This window comes from Heterocephalus glaber, unplaced genomic scaffold (assembly GCF_053883595.1).
Source record: "Heterocephalus glaber isolate CG9 unplaced genomic scaffold, H.glaber_assembly_v1.0 deba00001461, whole genome shotgun sequence".
NCBI lineage: Eukaryota > Metazoa > Chordata > Mammalia > Rodentia > Bathyergidae > Heterocephalus > Heterocephalus glaber.
In genome coordinates, this window is record NW_028258308.1 from 33,023,608 (window position 1) to 33,030,034 (window position 6,427).

Consider the following 6,427-nt stretch of genomic DNA (forward strand, 5'->3'; position numbering starts at 1 on the left):
TCATGGTGAGCACAATTTTGTTTAATAGAATGGTTTCATATGCTCAGAGAAACATCATGGTAGCTATAAGTGTTGGAAAGGTGTCAGGATGGAACCTACCAGAATAATAATTGTCTTTCAATTGTGGCAGTTGCTTAACTCAAAGGATAAAGAATACTCATGGTGGAACAAGAACCTGTAATTTACATAATTAACATTTATACTGGACAAATGGTAAGCTTGAGAAAAGTAGTTAGTGCTTTTGCCTTGTTAGATACACCAAAGCAAATTCTAGGCTAATAGATTTACTTACGAAGGGCATTAGTTTAGGCTAAATTTCAACATGCTTTATTTCTTTTATTTAACTTTTCCAGCTTTATTGAGTTATAATTGGCAAACAAAATTGTACATATTTAATGTGTAACCTTGATGTTTCAATATAAGCATCATAATCAAGGTAATTAAAATATCTATCACCCTAGTGAGTTACCATTGCTTATGTGAGTGTGTTTGTTTTAAGAACATTTAAGATTTATCTTCTTAGCAAATTTCAAATATACAATACAGTATCATTAGCTGCAGTCACTATGCTGTACATTAAATCTCCAAAACTCACTTGTATAATTGAAATTTTGTACCCTTTGACCAACATCTCACTGTTACCTTCAACCCTGGAAACCACCACTCTGTTTCTGCATCTATGAATTTGACTATTCTAGATTCCACATGTAAATGAGATCAAACAGTATTTGTTTTTCTTTGCCTATCTTATTTCCTTTAACATAATCTCCAGGTTCACCCATGTTGTTGCAAATGGCAGGATTTCTTTATTTTTTAAAGGCTCTGTGTGTGTGTGTGTGTGTGTGTGTGTGTATGTAAATGTGTATATGTACTTGGGTGTACCACATTTTCTTTGTCCATTCATCCATCAACTGGCATTTATGTTGTTTGTATATCTTGAGTATTGTGAATGATACTGCAGTGAACATGGTGATCTCATTTCCTTTGGCTATATACCAAGAGTGGAATTGCTGGATCATATGATAGTTCTGAGCTATGGAACTTTAGGATAATACATTTGTGTTATTCTAAGCCACTAAGTATGGTAATTTGTTAGAAAACTAATATAATTACATAGGTAGTTTTACAGTCAATTTTATATCATGTCTGTCCGACTCAAATAATACAGTAATTTTGTTATGCACTGATTAACATAAATTTTAGCCAAGAAAATGCCTTCACTATTTTTGTGATTGAATGGCCTCTCTTTCCTTTTCTCCTGGTTTCAACTCATTATTTTGAATATTTACCCCTTCCTCCACAACACACACACACACCCACCCAACCACCCACCCACCCACACACACACACACACACACACACAATCTGAATTTCCCAAAGTGAAAATTAGTTGATACAGGAGATAATAAAACTATTTCACAGAGGGAGAATAGATGGAATGTCTGTCTGTCTGTCTGTCTATTTATCTATCTATCCATCCATCCATCCACTCACCCATCCATCCACCTACCCACTCACCCATCCACCCATGTATTCTAGTTTTAGCTCTAGGCAAGCCAGAAGAGAGAGCATGGCATTAAGAAGCTGTATAGTCTGTATAGTCTCAAAGGTGCTGTTTTGGAAATCTTGTTTAATGAAGTCTGATTGTTAGTGTTTCATGCATTTGTTACACTTGATCTTAGCCAAAAGGCCGAGAAGCGATCATCATGCATTTGTTAGAAGTAAACATATATTCTTAAAGGAATATAACATCAGCTTAGGGCTCAAAGAATTTCTACAGAGGGAATTCCAAGAAACATAAGATCATGATTTTTAAAATTACTATGTCTATGTCTATCAAAAATATTTTTGTTCTTTTTTTTCGTACTGGGGATCGAACTCGGGTCCTTGTGGTTGTGAGGCAGGTGGCAGAATCACTGAGCTAAATCCCCGGCCCTATCAAAAATACTTTTGATAGAAAGAGAAATAAAGACTAATAAGTTTCTTACCAGAAAACCTTATAAAGGATACATTTCAGAAAAAGAGAATAGTAATTCCAGAAGAAAGCTGTGAGATAAAAGGATTGGTGTGTGCATCACACATATTTTATTCATCTCTTCAGATTCTCTTAACTCCATCTGTTTTCCAAACCTTCAATCCCCCACTCCACCTCAACAGCTGTCACAGGCTGTGGTTGTTCCTCTGCCCAGGTACACTCTTACCCTCCTTTGATGTGGTTGAGTCTCTGGGCTAACCAGTTGTGTGCCTAGTGCCTCTGGTTATTTCTGCCATTTTTGGACTTGAATGAAACTCTGAATGGCAGGGTGTTGAATTATCTCCCAAGGTGCCATGCAGTAGCAAAATAGGGAAACTGGAATTTCCAATATGGTACTTTAAGTAATAAGGAGATATAAAGTGGCCAACTACATACATTTTCTTTTCTTCCCCTATTCCATGCACTATTCCAAGGAATGTTTCCCTCTTGCAGCTCTTTGTGAAGTGAGAACCAAATGTGATAATATATCTGATTGCATTTTTCATTCCCTGTCTTTCCTTAATTCCCTTTTTGCTCATTCTTGATTTACAAAATGTTTACTAAAGAACTCATACTAAAATGTGAACAATGAAGATAAAAAAATCTATGCAAAGATTGCATAAAATCATAATTGTTATCAGAATGTTATTAGAAAACATTAGAATATAGAGTTAAAAATAAAATACAAATGAAATCCTGGAAAACAATTGAAATGGTGGTGGAATAAAAATGTTTTAATATTTTGGTCTTGTTTGATGTTGATTAATATTGGATTTTGAAAATTTAATCATGAATATTAAAAATTTTAGAGCAACTTTAAAAAGAGATGGTGAGATAATTTCCAAACAAGTAGAAGGAAAAACAAAATGAGGGGAAACAGACAATATTAAAACCCCCAGTCCATCCAAACAAAGGAAAGAGTAAGGGGTAAGCATGGTAAATTGTGTAAAATAAGCAGGCATGGTGGCACACATCTTTAATCCTAGCTACTCTGAAGCTAGCAGGTAGGAAGATTCCACATTTAAGCCCAGCTTGTGCAACCTAATAAGATGCAGTTTCAAAATAAAAATACAAAAGGGTTTGGGGTGTAGCTCAGTGGTATAGCACTTGCCTAGCATGGGTGAAGCCCTAGACTCAATCCTCATTGCCACAAATAAAGTACAAAATAAGATGTCTTACTTGTCATCATAATCAATATAAGTGAAACTCCACACTTAGAAGACAAAAATTCTTAGGCTTGATGAAAACATTGAAAATTGGGATATAAATTATTTATGAAAAACATACCTAAAAATAAAGACACCAGTTGAAGATGAGACATGGGAAAAAGTAGTACCATTCAAATATTTCTTTCACCCCATATTTGGTGTAATTATATTAATGTCTGATGAAGTAGATTTTTAAAGGCATAAAGTATTTCTAGAGACAAAGTAAATCACCATTGATAAAAGCTTCAAGTCATTAAGATATATAGCATCCTAAGCTTGAATGCACCTAATAATATAGTTTTAAAATATATAAAACAAAAATTTACATACTATGAAGAGAAATTGAAAAATCTGCAATTATAATGAGAATTTTTAACACATCTGTTTTTGCAAATATAAGTAGACAGTATACAGAAAAATCAAAGAATGTAATTGTTACAAACTTTAAAATTTCAGTGACTTAAAACAATCTAAGTTTATTTCTTGTTTAAATAAATAAGACACAGGTTTTCCTCGTGCAGAGGAAGGCATGTGGTGGTATGTGGGAGGCTCTGTGTGATCTGGCCATGCAGGGGACCAGGACAACAGATGGTCTCAACATATAATTTCCAAGATCACACTGAGTATCAAACTCCAGCCAGAAGACAAGGGAAAGAAAACATGGAAATTCCATGGGGAGTTTTTAGGAGATATGTTGAAAGTGGCTTATTTACTTCCATCCATATTCTTTAACCAGAGCTTAAACTTATAATTACACCAAACTGCAAAAAAGGCAGAGAAACACAAGTCCATTTAGGTCTAAGATCAACATTTAAAAAAGTGAATTGCATTTTATGTAGACCAATAAGAGTTAGAAAATTCAGTGAAAATGATGGTATCATTTACAATAACAAAAATGTGAAGTACCCAGAATAATTCTAACAAAAATATGCAATTTGTTGAAAACTTGCAGAATCGAATAACTGCAAAGATTATATTATGTTTTCCCCATTGATGTATGCATTCAAAACAATTGAGTCAAATATTGGGATTCTTTCAGAATTTGACAAATTGACTAAGATTTTTATGAAATAGCAGAGTAAATAATAGTCAAAATGCTACTTAAGAAGATGAATCAGGTAGTGGTGGGGAGTGGAGGACAGGGGGGAGTGGTATAATAGAGAGAAAGAATTAGTATAAAGCTACACTGATTGAAATAGTGTGATATTGGCACAAGGTATACAACAGACTGATGGAAGATAATTGAAATTCAGAAGCAGATCCACATGTATTTGGAAACCCAATGTATGGCAGAGCCAGAACTACGTATCATTTGGCAAAGATGAGCTATTGGATAAATAGTGTTGGGAGAGTTACCACCCACGAGGGAAAAACATGATGTGGATTTCTACATACTGCCATGAACAATCACCAATTCCAGACCAATCAGTGACGTAATTGTGAAAGTCGAATATTTAAAATCTTCACAAGAAAACATGAGAGATTATCTTTATGATCTCAGAGGAGGAAAGGATTTAATAAAAAGCATGAACCATTATATTTAAGTTATATGAACAACATTAAAACAGAGTGTCTGTGCCTCAACAGATACCTAATGGAGATGAAATGACAAGTGATACATTGGGAGAAGAATTTTTTTACACATATAACTATTTGTTAATATCCATAATATATAGATAATATATATGATTCTGCAAGAAAATGTAAATGATCTGATTAAAAAATGGGTGAAAGATCTACATAGACATTTCACAGGTAAGTAAATATATACATATAAAAACCTAATCATATATTTATATCAATGGGTAGAACTCAAAACTTTAAAGCTTCATCTCTCTTTTTGTAAATAAGTTTATTTAAAACATTTTACACTCCCTCCTTTTATTTTTCTTCATTATCCATCTTTATCCTTCTCATCCCCTGTTTGGTCATGACAAGCTGGTAAATGAAAGGTAATTTTAAGTCTCAGGTGGGTTTGCTTCCTTTTGTAGAGCATAGTGCTGCTTTAGACACTATTTGGGTCAATTTCCTAATTTTTGCCTTTGTCTCAGTTGAATGAGTCATGCTTGCTAGTTGGATGGAGAACAAAAGAGGAAACTATCAGTATCTTTTGTTTAAAAATCATCAAGTTTAATTGCACATCTTGAGCTATCTGGTTTTTAACAATAAGAAGAGTGATTTACATTAAGAGAATTATTTGACCAAGTTTATTGATTCACACCTCTGGCCTTTAATACACACAGTTATATTATTATTTCAGGAAACTAGTTTCCTGTGCTTTCTGTGCTAACATTTGCCATTTTCTATATGGCAATGATAAGTTCACTCCCTATTCCCAGGACTTGAAATTTTGACTCAAACCTGATACCATAGAAGCCACTTAGCTTTCATTGCCAGGGGTAAAAAATTCTGACTTAGTAATGAGAAGAAATAAAGTTTCTATATTTGCTTGCTCCAAGGATGAAAGTTCACTGAGGAACTCCTCTTATTTGTTCAAAGCCTCTGGAATAGAGAAATTCCTTTTCTCCCAGAAAGATTCATTAGCCCCAGAGAGTACAGATGTGTGTTGTCATCCACATGTCCAAGCTGTACACTCCTAATATTTAGTTATATTAAAGGGTAAAATGCAATTAGGTAATGGAGAAGCTCAATGGAAATAAACAGCACTATTGTAATACAAGAAAAAGGCTAGTCTCTTTTAAAATTGTGTGATGTTTGTCATTCACAAATTCTGTGTTCTGTTTTTTTATTTATCATTCTTTCATATTTCAACATGTTTATTGAGTTCTAATTACCTATCAAGTCTCTTCTGGATATTTGTAATGCATAGGTGAACAAAATGATAGAAAATCCCTGTCTTCATGGAGCTTGCTGTCTAATGGAGAAATACTGATGATAGACAATAAGCATATTTAACAAATAAATTAAATGTAATTATGGAAATTGATATATTGTAGAGAAAAGGAGTAGAGCAGAATAAGGGACATTAGAGTGTTGATGATGGGCTCATTGTAGTCTTGGATATAGTCTTCAGGGAAGGCCATTTAGGTGAAACTGAGAAGTGAAGATGGTGAGGGAGGAGGCCAAGCTGTTACCTGAAAAGTTCTAGACGGAACTGCCAAGGCAAAGGCCCTGGGGCAGAAAAATTCCTGGTGAGCTTGAGGGACAGCAAAGGAACCACAGTGGCAGAGTGAAGTGAGCACAG